Source organism: Bos grunniens, chromosome 12 (genome assembly GCF_055505025.1).
Source record: "Bos grunniens cultivar Pamir isolate PY7600 chromosome 12, Bosgru_T2T1.0, whole genome shotgun sequence".
Taxonomy (NCBI): Eukaryota; Metazoa; Chordata; class Mammalia; order Artiodactyla; family Bovidae; genus Bos; species Bos grunniens.
The window spans coordinates 75,520,073-75,538,463 of NC_141176.1; the positions used below are offsets into that span (position 1 = coordinate 75,520,073).

Sequence of the window (18,391 nt, forward strand, 5' to 3'; positions counted from 1 at the left end):
TTGACCTGGGAGGCTATTAGGAACACCGAATCTTGGTCTCTACCCCAGACCTGCTGCTGCTGCTAAGTCACTTCAGTCATGTCCGACTCTGTGCAACCCCAGAGACGGCAGCCCACCAGGCTCCCCCGTCCCTGGGATTCTCCAAGCAAGAAAACTGGAGTGGGTTGCCATTTCTTTCAATGCATGAAAGTGAAAAGTGAAAGTGAAGTCACTTCCATCCATGGGATTTTCTAGGCAAGAGTACTGGAGTGGGTTGCCATTGCCTTCTCCGACCCCAGACCTACAGACTCAGAATCTCCAGATCACAAGTGAGTCCTGCTCACATTACAGTTTGAGAGGCACTGGTTTAGAGGCCCTGCTCAGATCATCCTGTGGTTGCACCCCTCCCCCCCACCAGGTGCAGGCAGCCAGAGAGAAGGTGGTCTGGCCATCTAGAGCCCCTCCCCTTCCAGGCCATGCTCTTAGCACCTGGACCTAGAATCCTTGCTGAGCCCCCTGCCAGAATCCACTGAGTTGTTTATCAAAACTTTAAATTCCCAGGTCCCATTCTGTGACTCTTTGGATCAGATCTTTGGGGCTGGAGCCTAGGATTCTGCATTCTGACCACTCTGCTGGTGACTCTGATCTATAGCAGAACTACAGGAGTACTTATAATGGGGGGGGGGGGGGTCGGGGGTAGGGTGTGGAGAGGAGCTGCCCCGAGGGGCAGGAAGTGCAGGGAGAAGAGAAGAAGGTCCCAGGTCAGAGGAAGGTGCTGACCACGAGCTCACACCTTCCTGCTTCTTTCATGATTCTCCTCACAACCTGGCCTGATCCCACCCCCAGAAGTTGTCTGCTGGGAGAAGCTATCAGAATGGGGCAAAGGTGTCCTCCTGCAGACCTTGGGGCTCTCTGGGGCTGCCCTGCAGAAGGAAGGACCTGAGTCAGGGGCAATAGGAGCAAAAGGGCTGCGAGCACCTGGAGGGACCACAGGGACCCACCTGAAGGGTCAGGCTGAAGCCGCTGAGCAGGTCTTTAAGCAGGGAGACCTCCTGGTCTTGCCGGGACATGGGAGGAACGGGGACAGATTGTGCAGTCCCACCAGGGCTCAGAGGCTGCATCAGTCAGTTAGGGGTCAAATGACCTTGATCAAGGTCCTTAAGCTCTGTAGGCTTGTATTTTTGTCTCTGAGATGGGGATCCTAATACCCTCTGAGCTTGTGTTAAAATAAAACGTGATAGTTAAATAAAAAACACATCCTGCCACACAGAGAAGGATAAGAGGCGGTTGCTGCTTATTAGGAAAGTTGTCACCTTACAAGTCAGCACTTCCTGATGCTTGGTATCATAAGCACTTGTCACTGGCTGATAAGACCAATTTCCTCAAACCCCAGGCACAAGAAGTCTCCAGTCACAGACATGTGCCAGACCTGCGCTTGGCCAGTGACTTAGAGCTCCCTGAGCTTCCCTGTGCAGGATCAACTCCTGAGGTTACTGCAAAGCTGCTCATCACGTACAGTTCCCAGGATTTCCGTCCCAGCAAGCTACACCTAGGGAATCCTGCTCTTAGGGTTTTGCTGAACTACAGCTGGGCTTTCAGGAAACCTCCAGGGACAACTATGCCATACTGAAAACTACCACCAGGGGGAAGCAGAATCCAGGCATCCAGGTGAGCAAAGGGTTTCGAAAGGCCATGGAATGTGGGCCTGTAGGCCACACAGGCAACTAGAAGGGTGGGGGGCCCGAGCTTCATCCTCCCCATCTACCCAACCCTCCACACACAGAAAACACACACTGCTGCTCCTGCAGGATCACCTGATCACGTTTACTGTTTCATTGTCCAGGTACAGTTCTTTAGTGCTTCCCTTGGTGGCTCAGACAGTAAAGAATCTGCCTGCAATGCAGGAGACCTGGGTTGCTGATCCCTAGGTCAGCATTTTCAGACTTTCACTCTCTCTCCAGCCTGAGCTCCAATGTGTCTTAATCCCTTTCAGTTTCTTGAATCTACCAAGCTCTCCTTTCTTCTGGACCTTTGGCCCATCTTTCCACTGCCTGGAACCTCCCCTCTGTCTTTTATTGACTGACCCTTACTCTTAGGTCACACGTGAAACATGAGTCTGCCAAGCAGGACTCCTCCTCCGTGAGATGAGACCCCCACTTCCCTGTCCCCTTTCCTGACTCTCCTGTGTTGGCTCCTTTCTCATCTCCTTCCTCCTTTAGCCTGGAAGGGCAGCAGCTGTGTCTCCTCCAGGGACCCCAGCACCTGTCTGGGAGCCTGGGCACAGGACAGCTTAGCTATTTCAGCTAGACTTTGAAAGCACCCAGGTTGTAGGTGAACAACTTTCCATTCCCAAATGCTTCTCTTTTCCTCTTGAACTAGGGACTTAGTGGCTAATAAATTTCAGGTGTGGTGGGGGGAGGGCATCAGAGTAAGGACACGTATGATTTAAATAGAAGACAGTTGGAGAGAGAAGGGAGAAAAGAACTTTCTAGTTCAGGAACAGCATGGCCAACAGCCAGTTGCTGTGATTTGCACCAAGCTTGTCCTGTGTGTGAAGGGGGCTCCAAGGATGAATGTACCATGGAGACGCTCCCTGAGGGCTCACTCTGGCTGGTTCTCTGATATGTTGAGGCTCTGAGGTCAAGGCTGTGAATGGAAACTGAATTTGAGGGAAACATGTGCTGTGTCTCCTTGTATAAGTAGTTGCTACTTCTCCACTCCCAAAGTAGGGACATCACACATTTTATAGTGTTCAGATCTCTCATCCGCTCCCAGGGTATGAAGGACATGGATATCACTTAGTCCTGTCTTTCAGCCTCTGCAAATTCTTCCCTCATCTTCCCCAGAAGAGCAGGGCTGAGGCTAAGAGAAGACCACCATCACCAGCCCCCTGACTGTGTGAGTGAGCCCATGACTAAGAGGTGGGGAGGAGGCTGAGATGAATGAGCACCCTCTAGACCCTGCTGGTCCTCTCCCTGCCCAGCCCCCAGCACCTCCACCCTTCTGTTCCCTCTGCCCTTGGACTTCCCCTCATATCCATTTAGGTCTTTCCAGAATTCTATCTTCCCAGCCCAGAGATCAAACCTGGGTCTCCAGTGTTGCAGGCAGATTCTTTACCATCAGAGTAACCAGAAAGGTGGCCACCCTGCCTAAGAATCATGGAAGAGAAGAGTTAAAAAGCTGTGTTAAAACTCAACATTCAAAAAACTAAGATCATGGCATCCAGTCCCATTACTTCATAGCAAATAGAGTGGGGGCATCTGAAGGAGAAAACGCTCCGATGCTGTTGGTTCCTGGGTCGAGTGTGAGCCTGGGTCTCCAGGACAATGGATTTCCCTCAAGAATCCCACCTCTGAGAGGTTCCTGGCTGTCTGGTTCTTGATAGAACAGAAGGTCTACACACCTCACCTGTGCCGGAGCCAGCCGGCAAAGTCGATCAGGTCCCGAGAACGTGCACGGCGGGGCTAAGAAAGAAACCAAAGCAAGAGACTACAAAATGGGGTCGAGAGGTTCAGACACGTCACCACGAAGGGACGCAGTCTGACACCAACTTTATTCAACATCTCATATTTATACAGAAAAGCATGAGAAAGACAAGACAGTTGACATTTTTTCTTGGTTGGCCTATACATCTTACAAACAGTCACAAGAAATCTTGAGAGCATGGGAATGGCTCCCTGTTATTATTTCTTACACCAGATAACATTTCTCTGTGCGTGAGAAGTTTGCACAGAACTCCAGGTGCCTGCAGTAAATAAGCGCCTAATCTCTGGGGTGGCGGGACAGAGAGCTATGTTTGCAAGCAAACCCTCAAGGACTGAGGCAGCTCCCAGAGCTGTGTCCTTCGGACAAAGGACCCCGTTCTCACGGGCAGCTCCCCGCACACCTGGCTTCTATAAGGGAGGGAGCAACGAGTTTCCAAGAGTAAGCATCACGTTTCAAGGGAACAATGCAGACCACACTTGAATTTAAGAATCAAACAATTTTCTTGGCTAGTCTAGTGCTTCTCCCTTATCTAAGTCTCTAGGAGAATCCTACTGTTATTGGGCATAAGAGGATTTTATTTCTTCCTGTTTTGTCACCTACACTTCTGAGTCATACCTCAAAAATGGTCCTTCTGCCAGGAGTCACTTGCACCCATAGAATGAGAAGTTTGATTCAGAATGAGAGGAGAGCTTTATTCCCAATAAAGCGTGAGAGGTAGGAGTTTGGTCTAGAGCACATGCTCTCCCCCAAACCAGCAGGGCTGTTTTATATGATTCCTGTCAGCTGGGAGGGGGCGAGGGTCTCCCAGGAGGGCTCAGCTGTGCTGCTTGAGGCTCCAGATCACAGTGCCGGGTGCGATATCTCTGCGCATGGCCCTCAGAGCTAAGGTGTGGCCATTTCGCATCAGGGCATCTGGTATGAAAGGCTGGGTGCAAGGCCTCTGCGAACAAGTGAGGCTCAGCTCAGCACAACGAAAAAGAAAAAAGGTTAGACTACTTGATGAGCAGATTCTGTGCTTTCTACCCAGGAACTGTTGATGGGCTTTGTGGTGACATGACCCTCCTCTGTGCCTGTCCTTCTCCTCGTCCTGAAGGTGCAGGTCCAGCTCCTGCAGCTGCTTCCTGTTGAGTGTGGGGTCGTCAGGACCTGGAGAGGAACGAGACCTCTCTCACCTCCTCTGGACGCGTCTGGTGCCCCTGGGCCTCAGCCCTAACTGTTCTGTCCCTGAGAGACAGCCATCTGGAGTTTTCTAGATTCTGAGGATCATGGAGGGGCGCAGGAAAGGACAAACCCAGTGGGGCTCATGTGGCCCCATCACCCTGGCCCCGGATTGTTCCCCAGATCAGGCAGCCTGGTGTCTGCCACCCAGTGTCCATCTACACCTCCTTCAGTGAGGCTACGTGCATCCTCATGAAAATAGCTCCACATGCTGCCCGGTGTGCAGACCCCTCCCCAGGCAGCGAATGGGAGATCAGAGCCAACTCAGTCCCCAGGACCACCCCCAGCCAGGGAGGTAGTGGGCTTATGTCACACTAGAAGTCCAGGCGGGTCTCGTCAGACCGTCACAACGGTGGCTGTTACTTTTTTCATGGTGAGTGTTGTATGTGGTTCCTTTGGCCAAGATCTCTAACTGCCCTGAGTGCAACAACTCCTGCAATTAGTCATTTGCTCTTTGGGGACACACTTTTATTGTTGTCTGGAAGAAAGCTTCAGGTCAGAGAGATCTTCACACAAGTAGTCAAGGGGGTCCACTTGCTCGAGGTTGTCTCCTCATAGGTGGGTGCTCAGGGCCCCTTCTCTCAAGTGTGATGTCCCCATGGAGTGACCTTCTACAGCTTCTGGTTGATGGTAGTCGGCATCACCAGGTAGGGTCTGCTTCTCTCAGGAGTGATTGGTATTGCAGGCTGCTGGTTTTCGGGTTTTTAGATCCACCTGATCCTCTGGCTGGAACGACTGGAGGGCAGGTGAGCAGGTGCAACCTCACCTGGTTACTACCATAGTTTCTCCTACCTGGAGGGCACACTTAAGTTGTTTCATTTCAAAGGGTCTAAAATGTCTCCTCTTCTGGGCTTGGGGAGTGGGTCTACCACACATGAGTTCAAACACACTTGACTTTATCCCTGGGAGCTAATTACATGCAGAGCAAGGCAATTGGGTATAAGTTAATCAATTTTTTTGAGTCTTCTGACATAGCTTGACTAAGTTCCTTTTAAGGTCTGGTTGGATCTCTCTACTTTCCTGGATAACAAGGTCTCCAGGATGAGTGTGAGGTCCATTTTATGTCCAAGGCACTCGTCATCCCTTTTGTCACTTGAGGCAGGAATGCTGGGCCGTTATCACTTTGTGCTGACAAAAAAGCAAATAGTAATCAAACTAAGAAAGAATAGAGAATTTTATTCAAGCCAAATGAAGGTGCTAACCCAGGAAACAGGTTCTCAAAAGCTGGGAAAATGTCTTCATTGATCAGGAATTAAAGATGCATTTTCATACATTTTTGAGACAAATTATGTACCAAGTTGACAGGTTAGCATCATATCCATAGTTCAACCAACAAAGTGTTGTGGGTTTTTTGTCTTTTTTAAAAATTACTCATGTACAGACAAGCCTTTGGTCCATGAGACCCCTTGTACCCTTCTATGAGATGAAAAAGAAGCATTAATTATAGAATTATTACAGTGCTGGCTTCTGAAGAAAGGGGCCAGTTTTTTCTCACATATTGATTTCATCCTCCTGCTTTGAGGAGGTCTGGTTAATGTGTAATGTAGGTGCACGTTGCACTTTGGGAAAGGCCTGCCATAAATGGGGCATGTCAGTTGTCATTTTTTTTTCTTTCTGTTATTTATGATTTTCCTCATCATAAGGATCCTGGGAACCCAAACCTGGGAATTTTCTCTCTTACTTAAGCCACTGTTGCCATTTCAGTTCTAGTGGGGAGCCCTTCTGCCCAGGCTGAACAATGTCAGACTGGGCAGAAGTGCCTAGAGACACCTGAAATTGCCCTGTGCTGTTAGCATGACAGTGAGGTCAGTCTGTCAGTCTTCTCCAGGACATGTCCCTCTGGTCTGAATGGGCTTTATCTGGGGTCTGGGTATTCACTATGCAGCATGGGGCATGTCTCAACTATCAAACTAGCTATACTTTTCATGCCTGGAGTCACCATGAACTCACCTAACTGATTATATAGAGCTTCCTTCCTGTAATGAGTTCCTATGAGTCTCCCCTGATGGTTTGAGAAGCTAAAGTTTGGGGAAAGAACTATTGCTCATGTTCAGTAATTAGCCCCACATGGCCTTCTAGATCTCCATCTGTTACTGAACCAAACTTGGTTCAGCTTTCCCTCTCACGGTAAAGCCAATCTACTGACATCAGGTTGTGGTGAAGAAAAGTGCAGCCTTTATTGCAGGTGCCAAATAAGGAGTAATGCTTAAAAACCTGGGAAACACAAATGGATTTTAGGAAAGGGTTTTTAAAGGCATGGTGAGGGAGTTGCGGGATATGTGATTAGCTCATGCACAATTCTCTGAAGTAACAGGGGGTGTCGCAGGGGCTAACATCAATTCTCAGATCCCAGCTGGTCTGGAAACCACTTGCTCATGGTCATCATGCACTTAATTTCTTCCATCTGATGGGGCTTTAATATCTGCAAAACAACTCAGGGATGTGTATCAGACACTTTTCTTTATGTCCTTCAGGGAGGAACTGAAGAGTCTGTGACTGTTGTGTGACTCATCTACTGTTTAATTTTGTTGTTGTTGTTGCTACATGTTGATCTTTCAATTATTAATTTTAAGTCATCTTTTGATGACTCAGGGGAGACCTGGAAGACTAAAGTTTTCCTACAAATAAGAAGCACACAGAGGACATGGACTGGGGAGTAGGGAGGTCTATTCCAGAAGGGTCCTGATCAGTTATATACTGAAGCCCCAATTCTCAGCTTTGTCTGATTCTTTGCTCATATATCCTGGGGAATAACTGGATGGATCTAGCCTTGTTATGCGGAGAAGGCAATGGCACCCCACTCCAGCACTCTTGCCTGGAAAATCCCATGAATGGAGGAGCCTGGTAGGCTGCAGTCCATGGGGTCGCTAGGAGTTGATCACGACTGAGCGACTTCACTTTCACTTTTCACTCTCATGCATTGGAGAAGGAAATGGCAACCCACTCCAGTGTTCTTGCCTGGAGAATCCCAGGGACGGGGGAGCCTGGTGGGCTGCCATCTATGGGGTCGCACAGAGTCGGACACGACTGAAGCGATGCAGCAGCAGCAGCAGCAGCAGCAGCAGCAGCAGCAGCCTCGTTATGAGGGGTAATTGCCAAGTTACTGGTTCTAGGGCCATTCTTTTGGCAAGTGTTTCCACTTTGTTGTTTCCCTTTATTATCTCTGTACTCTTTGATGACCCCTACATTGAATCACTGCCACTTCTAAGAGTCCTAATATGTTTAATCCATATTTTACCTGATTCTTCTCTACATTAAACATTCCCTTTTCTTTCTAAATAGCTCTGTGTGTGTGTGGGATTCATATGCACACCTGGAATCTGTGTTAACATTTAAGATCTTCCCTGGACCGAGTTCTAATTCTCAGGTGAGGGCTGTCAGCTCAGCCTTTTGAGCTGAAGTCCCTGGGGGGTAAGCTTCGCGTGTGTATGTCTGGGTCTAGGAGGTCACTATGCATCCCACCAGCCTTTTTCCTCTCTCATAAAACTGTGAGCCATTCCTCTTCTGCATTTGGGAGAGACTCACTCCTAGGTCGGGCGACTGGAATAGATCATGTCTGGTTTCTATACAGTCAGACTCCAAGGACTCTGTTTCTGTGGGTAGCAGGATTTAGTGCATGACAGGTTTTTATGGTGACCACTAAGTCTATCTAAATGCATAACCTGAACTTGAATTGATCTTTGGGGGATAGCCATTCTATTCCCTTAGAAGTTACTAAAACTGAACCTGGTGTGAGGACCACATAGAGATTGTCTGACCAAACAGTAGCTTTTTCAGTCTCCTTTAGCAGGACTGTAGTAGCTGCTGTTGCCCGCGGGCCTGGAGGCCATTCTTTAGCAATTTGATCTGTTTAGAGAAATCAGCAACCACTGGAGTAAGGAGCCCCAGTCTGACCTAATTTCCCAAGGCGATTCCCCTTCTCTCTTGAACGTAAAGGTCAAAGGGTTTAGCTGAATCTGCAAGGGCCAGGGCAGGGACCTGAAGTAATGTATGAGGGTTCCAGTTTCTCCACATCCTCAACTCTGTTATGTCTTTTCAGTTACAGTGTTGACTCCTTTAAGATCGGTAAATAAGTGCAGATAATGGTCTTAGGACATCTCCTACAAGTTTGTAAGCTCTGTACCCTGGTTATCAGCCATGCACCTAGACAGCATTCACTAAATATCTATTCAATGAATTGAAAACAATCCAAACCTTTTATTTGTATGTTGCCTTAGGTTTTAGGCTTTTTACAAAGTGCATTCACAAATTCAAAGGCTCAACATAACACTGTAGGATATTAAGAACAGTGGGTATTTCCTGTTCTAGACCTGGGAAACTTGGGTAATAATTGAAGCGTTTAGATTGGCTTCATATCCAGTCTTCTCTGTACTATTTAACACTGATTTTTCAATATGTTTTTTAAATACTTTATTAATGTTCAGAAAAGAATACCAAGAAGTTTCAAAAAATCTTAGTTTTAAAGAAAAATACAGCAGAACCTCAAGGGACTGAGTGTATTGGCAGTTTGGAGACAGCTGATTACAGTCCTGGGCTTCCCTGGTGGCTCAGTGGTAAAGAATCTGCCTGTGAAAGCAAGAGATGTAGGTTTGACCCCTGGGTTGGGAAGATCCCCTAGAGAAGGAAATGGTGACCCACTCCAGTATTCTTGCCTGGGAAATCCTATGGACAGGGGAGCCTGGTGGACTACATGGGGGTCGAAAAAGAGTTGGACATGACTTAAAAACTAAACAACAATTATGGTCGTGAGATAGTTGTGGGGACTGGAGAGAACAGTCTGGGGTCTGACAAATGAAGTCACTAGACTTCCAGCTTCATCAAGCAGTTTCTTCATCTTTGAAGTCAGAACTAATAGGTGAGCATTTTCAGGGCTGGAAAGTATAGGGAAAGTCAAAGAGAACTGTAGATCAGGTGAGGACTAGTTATGTAGGCTGTCGATCTGTAACATGCCATTGTTATTTGTCTGGGCTCTGAGCACATGATGAAGGAAATCATAAGGCAGTCTCTCTCTCTCTCCCCATGTTCCCCTTTCCCAATCTAAGAAGGCAGCAAACAGCTAACAGGCACAGTTCCCTACACAGTGCAACATGCCAAAGCCTGTCCCCATGGATAGCATTCATTTATCCTTCAAAGGCATCTGAGCTCCTATAAACTTCTGTTGCCTTTCTTTAGGTCTTTGTAGCTCTTTGTAGGTCTTTATAATCTGGGCTGTTGCTACATGTTGATCTTTCAATTAATTTTTAAGTCAGCTTTTGATGACTCAGGGGAGGCCTGGGAGACTGAAGTTTTCCTACAAATAAGAAGCACACAGAGGACATGGACTGGGGAGTAGGGAGGTCTATCCCAGAAGGGTCCTGCTCAGTTATATACTGAAGCCCCAATTCTTGGCTTTGTCTGATTCTTTGCTCATAAATCCTGGGGAATAATTGGATGGATCTAGCCTCGTTATGCAGAGAAGGTGATGGCACCCCACTTCAGTACTCTTGTCTGAAAAATCCCATGGACGGAGGAGCCTGGTAGGCTGCAGTCCATGGGGTCGCTAGGAGTCAGAGATGACTGAGTGACTTCACTTTCACTTTTCACTCTCATGCACTGGAAAAGGAAATGGCAACCCACTCCAGTGTTCTTGCCTGGAGAATCCCAGGGACGGGGGAGCCTGGTGGGCTGCTGTCTATGGGGTTACACAGAGTTGGGCATGACTGAAGTGACTTAGCAGCAGCAGCCTCGTTATGAGGGGTAATTGCCAAGTTACTGGTTCTAGGGCCACTCTTTTGGCAACTGTTTCCACTTTGTTGTTTCGCTTTATTATCTCTGTACTCTTTGATGACCCCTACATTGAATCACTTCCACTTTTTCCAGAAGCTGAGCTCTGGCCACAGGTTGTGTCGCCAAACCCAAGTTCCTGTACCCAAGGCACAGCGATGCTGTATAAACCAAAATGTTCAAGTTCTGAGCAGAGAAAGCTTTATTGTGAGGGTCAAGCAGGGAGTACAGGGGCCCTATGCTTAAAAGACCTGAATTCCCAGATGGATTTCAGGGAAAAATTTTTAAAGGCAAAATAAGGAAGAGAGTCCAGGATCCTAACTGAGAATTATATTTTATTCAGCCAACTTGCTGAGGACTTAAACCTCATAGTTTAGAGATAGCTCTAAGGGACTGCTCCCAAGAGATAAGGGAGGAACCAGGATATATAGGGGATTTTGCAATAAAAACCAGGTAGTCAGAGCATCAAAAAATGGTGCTTAGTCTCTCAGTCATGTCTGACTCTTTGTGACCCCATGGACTGTAGCCCACCAGGCTCCTCTGTGCATGGGATTCTCCAGACAAAAATACTGGCGTGGGTTGCCATGCCTTCCTCCAAGGGGTCTTCCCAACCCAGAGATCGAACCCAGGTCTCCCACACTGCAGGCAGTTTCTTACCGTCTGAGCCATCAGGGTAAGCCCAAGAATACAGGGGTGGGTAACTTCTCCCTTTCCAGGGGAACTTCCTGACCCAGGAATTGAACCGGGGTCTCCTGCATTGCAGGCAGATTCTTTACCAGATGAGCTATCAGGGAAGCCCTGTTAGTTAAGGAAAACCAGATATTTGGTGCTAGTAGTAAAGAACATGCTTGCCAGTGCGGGATATATATAAGACTCGGGTTCGATCCCTGGGTTGGGATCCTGCCTGGAAGAGGGCACGGCAACCCACTCCAGTATACTTGCCTGGAGAATCCCATGGATAGAGTCGCCTGGTGGGCTACAGTCCATGGGGTTGAAAAGAGTCAGACAGAGCTAAAGCGACTTAGTACGCATACATGGCCATCTCAAGTTAATGAATTTTTTTTTTTTTTTTTTTTTTGGACCATACTGAAAGTCTTGTGGGATCTTAGTTCCCACCCAGGGGCTGAAGCCGTACCTATGGCAGTGGAAGTGCGGGGGTGGGAGTGGGGGGGTGGGGAGGGGGGGGGGTCCATTCCAGGAAAGTCCCACAGTGTCCTGCTTGGTTACAGTTGGGGACCTTCTTCGCCCCCTTGTTTGGTCCTGATGAGGACACAGTGCCCAGAGGGCGGACTGTTAATGCCTTTGGCCAGCTTTCTCTGGGTCTTACCAGAAGCCAGGGGGCGGTTCAGAGCAGCAGAGGTAGACAGACTCTGCGGCTCCCTCTCTGCATCTGGGTGGGTGCCTGGGCTCAGAGCGAGCTCTTCCGTAGAGTTTGCAGCTAGGGGCCGGCCCCGCTTGCATTTCGCTTACCCGCCTCCATAAACTGCTTTGGCTCCTGGTCTCGCATCTCCCTGTGGTTCCCCGCAGATTCCGCCCGGCCTTCCCTTCTTCCAGCAGCCGTGGCAGCGCTGGCGTTTAGCCGTTGCCCAGAGACGACGCCCGAGAGGCGGTTTAGCTGACCACCTGGCGGGCAGCCGGCGCTCCTCTCCAGGAAGCAGGCGGTTCTCGAGCTCTCGCCGAGCGGACCGGTGAGGTGGCCGGGTCTCCAGGAGCAGCGTGTCCCGGTTCCGCGCCAGCCCCGGCTGGCAAGAGGCAGCCGGTGTCCCCGGAGGAAAAGCCCAACCCGCTGCAGGACGCGAACCTCTGCTCGCGCGCGTTTGTCTGGTGAGCGTCCCCCCCCGCCCCCGCCCGGGCTGTGACACCCTGCCGCCGGCGCCTTTGGTGGGACAGATGTCGGGGTGAGATCGGCTTCTTGAGGTCTGTGGCGTCTCTAATGGCCTAGACCCCGTCCCCAACCCACCCTTAGTCGGCTTTCCCCAAATCGGTCAGGAATTCTCAGTTCTCAACTAAAGCTGCACCTTTTTTCTCCCCTAAACAAGCAGCTTGTGACAGCTTCCTGGATCCAGTTAGTGCGCTGCGCCATTGCCATCTTTCAATAATGTCCCCACCTTATCCCAAATTCCTTAGGTGACAGCTGGGGTCCAACTCTACCACGTCCTCTTGTCCTTGTCCATGTCTATGACCATGTCTCCCGCCCTCCCTTTGTGGCTCTCACTGTATGTCCTGGAACCTAGTTAGGGCAAATTTCAGTGATCACACACACACACACAATTTTGTATTTAATGGATAACACTGTTGTTGAACATGTTTTGCTTTTGCCTGGGACACACAGCCAGGACTGTGTCCAGGTGATTCTGGTGGAAGGTTGAGGCTGACTTCTGCTTTAAGCAACTCCTTCCACTGGCATTGCTATTTCAGTGTTAACTTTTAACAGTCCTGTATTGTATTAATATTTGACCAGCCCCTTTCTCTGTTGTGAATATTTCACTTCCATCTTCAGGGAATGGGGTCCCTGAAGCCGGTGGGGTCTTCTCTGTATTCCCAGACTTTACAGAAGTGGTGCATGGTCTTGATACAGGTGGGGCTTCCCCGGTGGTACTAGTAGCAAAGAACCCTCCTGCCAATGCAGGAGACGTGGGTTTGATCCCTGAATCAGGAAGATCCCCTAGAGTAGGGCATGGCAACCCACTCCAGTATTCCTGGCTGGAATATCCCATGGACAGAGGAGCCTGGCAGGCTACAGTCCATGGGGTTGCAAAGGGTCAGACACGATTGAAATGACTTCACACACACACTCTCTTAATGCAGGTGGTCCTGCCCAGGAGTCCTCTGGTCCTGAAACTGACAGGTCCCTAAGCTGGGAAGAAGCTTACAGGTGGAAAATGGCTTGGAAAGGTGAAACTTTTAACTAAAGTCATCCATCCAGTAGCTGGAACTACTAACTAGGTGGACTTTAATCACACTTGGGTGATTATTAGATCTTTTGTTACTGGACCCTAACCCATTCATCTTTCCAAAATTCTATTTCCTTTTATCACAAGATAGCTTGCAGGATCTCCCAGGGATCTCTCCTTTGCTTTTTTGATCATGGTGATTCCAGTGTGTATAGTTATATTTGTTGGCCCTTAAGGAAAAAGAGGCAAGAAGGAATATGGGTGAGATTAATGTAAATAATAACAAAGTAGCCAGATATCTCCTTAAGGCAGAGCAAGGAACTCATTTCTGTTTTATTTGTGGATTTTCAATAATGCATGTGTATACAAATGGGAAGGAGAGGATTTCTCATTGATTTTGGTAGACACTCATTTCCAGTTTTCCTGCTGGAGGGGAAGGAGCTGCTGCTGCTGCTACTACTACTACTACTACTAAGTTGCTTCAGTCATGTCGGACTCTGTGTGACCCCATAGACGGCAGCCCACCAGGCTCCCCCATCCCTGGGATTCTCCAGGCAAGAACACTGGAGTGGGTTGCCATTTCCTTCTCCAATGCATGAAAGTGAAAAGTGAAAGTGAAGTTACTCAGTCATGCCCGACTCTTATCGACCCCATGGACTGCAGCCTACCACACTTCTCCGTCCATGGGATTTTCCAGGCAAGAGTACTGGAGTAGGGTGCCTGCTAGTACCTCTCATCTCACACCTGAAGGCACTGAAGCAGAGAGGCTGAGTAAATTGCCCACATCACATAGCTAGTAAGTGGTGGAGTTAGATCTCAAACCAGGCCATCTGTCTCCCCAGCCTGTGTTATCCTGTATGGAAATGTTATACTGAGCTCCTTCTACTGGGACACTTGTTCTTAAGTGCAGGGAGAAGGCGATTCTAAACACACCTTTGGTCTTGTTGGCAGGAGTCTCTCAAGGGAAGTTCTTCAAGTTCTTGCTGTTGGAGATGATGCACGTGAAACATCTCTGTAATCAAGCTTTAGGGTGTGTTGTTCTCAGAGTCTGGCTCTTAGACCTGCAGCGTCCTCATCACCTGGGAGCTTGTTAGAAATGCAGATCCCCCCGTGCTCCTTCTAGACCAGTTCTGTAAAGTTAGAAACTCTGGGGATGGGGTTAAACAAGCTCCAGGAGATGCTAATGGAAGGTGGAGGCTGGCTTCTGCTTTAAGCTGCTCCTCTCATTGGCATTGTTCCTTCAGTGTTAACTTTCAAAAGGGATCCAGACTTTAGGAAGTTAGTTATTGCCATCTGTGTGTGAAGTCTGAGGTAGCTTAGTGATTTCCTTGTGTACCTCACTTGCTGAGCCGGGAAAGTGAAGGTGAGTCCAGCTAGGAAGTGCTGCCCAGAGACTCAGAAAAAAACTGTTTTTTCACCTGTTGTTTGGGTATTTGCAGGGAGAGGGCGATTCTAAACACACCTTTGGTGTTGTTGGCAGGAGTCTTTCAAGGGAAGTTCTTCAAGTTCTTGCTGTTGGAGATGATGCATGTGAAACAGTTGGTGATGGACAGGGAGGCCTGGCATGCTGCAGTTCATGGGGTTGCAAAGAGTCGGACACGACTGAGCAACTGAACTGAACTTGGGTATTTGCTTTCTTCCCAAATTTCATCTGCTTTCGAAACTTGTAAATGATGCCAGTAACTAGCTTACTGACTTTTATAAAAATGACCTTGAAATGGAAAGTGGGGTCTGGCTGCTCACCTCTCAAAACCCAATAAAGAAGCAAAGTTTGTGGAAAGGAAAGTTTGCTTTATTTTGGATGCTGTCACAGGGGTATGGGGGAGGGCAGATGCCAGTCCAAAGTCTCACTCCCTACCCCTGCCCCCCGACAATCAGTGGGCAAGAACTTTTATAGACCAATGGCAGGGGCCCCATGGAGAAACAGTACAGTCAGCTCTAATAGTCATCTTGAAATTGGTCACTGGCAGTCTGACTAGTATCATCTTGATTGTTTTAGGTACAGTTAATCTTTGGGTCCAGGGCTGATTTCTTCCCATTTCCTTGAGGCAGTTCTCAAAATTGTGGCAGCTTATATTATAGCTAGAGCTTCCCTGGTGGCTCAGAGGTTAAAGCGTCTGTCTGCAATGTGGGAGACCTGGGTTCAATCCCTGGGTCAGGAAGATCCCCTGGAGAAGGAAATGGCAACCCAGTACAGTATTCTTGCCTGGAGAATCCCATGCACGGAGGAGCCTGGTAGGCTGCAGTCCATGGGGTCGCAAAGAGTTGGACACGACTGAGCGACTTCACTTACTTATATCATAGCTATAGTCTGGTCATAGTATAGTTAACTTCTTCCACCTGGTGGGGGTTTCAGTATCTATAAGACAGCTCACAGGATATGGTTCCGAATAGGAGGAACTGAAGGAGGAACTAAGGGTCCTTGAATTTGCTTACCAACTAAACTACTGTTGTTTTGTCCTGATTGACTGTTTTCCTTTGCTTCTGCATTTTCTCACTTCTCTGATTAAACTTATCCTTTGGCTAAAGTTTTCCTATAGACAAAAGGCCATTGGAGGACCTGGGGGGAAGGCACATAGGGTCCTACTCCATTTCAACCTCATTGGGGTTTCAGTATTTTCACAGTTCAGTTTGGACTTAAGGTCTAAGAGGAATCATACATTATGGCTAGTGGTGATTATAAATTTTAGAAAAGAATAAATATTTTTCTATTTCTGTAAGAAATTTAAAACTACAGCAGAAGAAAGGAATAAGGATTTCTATTAGCCAAATATACTTGCCAATATTTGGTTGTTTCTTAGTCTTTCCCCTAGAAATCTTTATGCACACCTGCACACAACCACATTCTTTTCTATAAAACCAGACAGTTTTGAATCCTGAATCTTTAATTTTCTGTGGTTTACATTTATTTATGGGCATTAAATAGTCTTTGAAACATGGCACTGTAATTTGTCCACCCTTTCATTTTTGTTTAACACAGTTTATTCTAATTATGATGTGATGTGTATCCATGGCCATGCTTCTGGTTCACTGTTCCTTTATCTGTATTCCCAGAACTAGGATAACTGGTGAAAGGCCATATTGTTTTCCATAGGGTTTGGAATTTGCCCCCTTAATAACTGTTTGTGTGCTTATTTCACTGTCAACTTTGAGTTCCTGAATTACATTTTTTTTCTCAGTCTAAAGATAAAAATAATATCAACCAGTTTGAATTTATTTGACGTAGAGAGATGGAACTTTTTGTGTCTACTGACCATCTATTTTTGGCATTGCCTTTCTTTGGGATAGGAATGAAAATTGACCTTTTCCAGTCCTGTGGCCACTGCTGAGTTTTCCAAATTTGCTGGCATATTGAGTGCAGCACTTTCACAGCATCATCTTTTAGGATTTGAAAGAGCTCAAGTGGAATTCCATCACCTCCACTAGTTTTGCTCTTAGTGATGCTTCCTAAAGCCCATTTGACTTCACATTCAAGGATGTCTGGTTCTAGGTGAGTGATCACACCATCGTGATTATCTCAATTGTTAAGATCTTGTTTGTATAGTTCTTCTTTGTATCCTTGCCACCTCTTCTTAATATCTTCTGCTTCTGTTAGGTCTATACCATTTCTGTCCTTTATTGAGCCCATCTTTGCATGAAATGTTCCCTTGGTATCTCTAATTTTCTTGAAGAGATCTCTAGTTTTCCCATTCTATTAATTTCCTCTCTTTCTTTGCATTGATCGCTGAGGAAGGCTTTCTTGTCTCTCCTTGATATTCTTGGGAACTCTGCATTCAACAAAGGTCCATCTAGTCAAAGCTATGGTTTTTCCAGTAGTCATATAGGGATGTGAGAATTGGACTGTAAAGAAAGCTGAGTGCCGAAGAAATGATGCTTTTGAACTGTGGTGTTGAAGACTCTCGAGAGTCCCTTGGACTGCAAGGAGATCCAACCAGTCTATCTTAAAGGAAATCAGTCCTGAATATTCATTGGAAGTTCAGTTCAGTCGCTCAGTCATGTCCGACTCTTTGTGACTCCATGAATCGCAGCATGCCAGGCCTTCCTGTCCATCACCAACTCCCAGAGTTCACTCAGACTCATGTCCATCGAATCAGTGATGCCATCCAGCTATCTCATGCTCCGTCGTCCCCTTCTCCTCCTGCCCCCAATCCCTCCCAGCATCAGAGTCTTTTCCAATGAGTCAGCTCTTTGCATGAGGTGGGCAAGGTACTGGATTTTCAGCTTTAGCATCGTTCCTTCCAAAGAAATCCCAGGGCTGATCTCCTTCAGAATGGACTGGTTGGATCTCCTTGCAGTCCAAGGGACTCTCAAGAGTCTTCATCAACACCACAGTTTATTTTATTTTTTTTAATTTAATTGTATTTTATTTTTTAACTTTACAATATTGTATTGGTTTTGCCATATATCAAAAGGAATCCGCCACAGGTATACATGTGTTCCCCATCCTGAACCCTCCTTCCACCTCCCTCCCCATACCATCCCTCTGGGTCATCCCAGTGCACCAGCCCCAAGCATCCAGTATCGTGCATCGAACCTGGACTGGTGACTCGTTTCATATATGATATTATACATGTTTCAATGCCATTCTCCCAAATCATCCCACACACTCCCTCTCCCCCAGAGTCCAAAAGACTGATCTATACATCAGTGTCTCTTTTGCTATCTTGTATACAGGGTTATTGTTACCATCTTTCTAAATTCCATATATATGCGTTAGTATACTGAATTGGTGTTCTTTCTGGTTTACTTCACTCTGTATCTTCGGTGCTCAGCCTTCTTCACAGTCCAACTCTCACATCCATACATGACCACAGGAAAAACCATAGCCTTGACTAGATGGACCTTTGTTGGCAAAGTGATGTCTCTGCTTTTGAATATGCTATCTAGGTTGGACATAACTTTCCTTCCAAGGAGTAAGTGTCTTTTAATTTCATGGCTGCAGTCACCATCTGCAGTGATTTTGGAGCCCCAAAAAATAAAGTCTGACACTATTTCCACTGTTTCCCCATCTATTTCCCATGAAGTGATGGGACTGGATGCCATGATCTTCA

At 47.4% G+C, this 18,391-nt stretch overlaps 2 long non-coding RNA genes across 12 annotated transcripts in view; one reads left to right on the top strand and one right to left on the bottom strand.

Moving 5' to 3' along the window:
- Positions 1-846: 846 nt before the first annotated feature.
- Positions 847-18,391, top strand: part of LOC147361919 (uncharacterized) — a 41,599-nt gene continuing 24,054 nt past the window's right edge. For 4 of the 11 annotated variants that reach the window (XR_015138385.1, XR_015138391.1, XR_015138390.1 and 1 more), the window contains exon 1: positions 11,509-12,270. This is a non-coding gene — a long non-coding RNA (uncharacterized LOC147361919). Of the gene's footprint in view, positions 4,452-11,508; positions 12,271-13,254; positions 14,704-14,820; positions 14,966-16,628; positions 16,831-18,391 lie in introns of those variants that run through there. The other 7 variants (XR_015138382.1, XR_015138387.1, XR_015138381.1 and 4 more) reach the window with 6 other exon arrangements.
- On the bottom strand, positions 3,477-12,164 carry LOC147361920 (uncharacterized). The gene is made up of 2 exons (XR_015138394.1): positions 11,917-12,164; positions 3,477-5,811 (listed from the first exon to the last, which is right to left on the bottom strand). It is a non-coding gene; the product is annotated as an uncharacterized LOC147361920 (long non-coding RNA).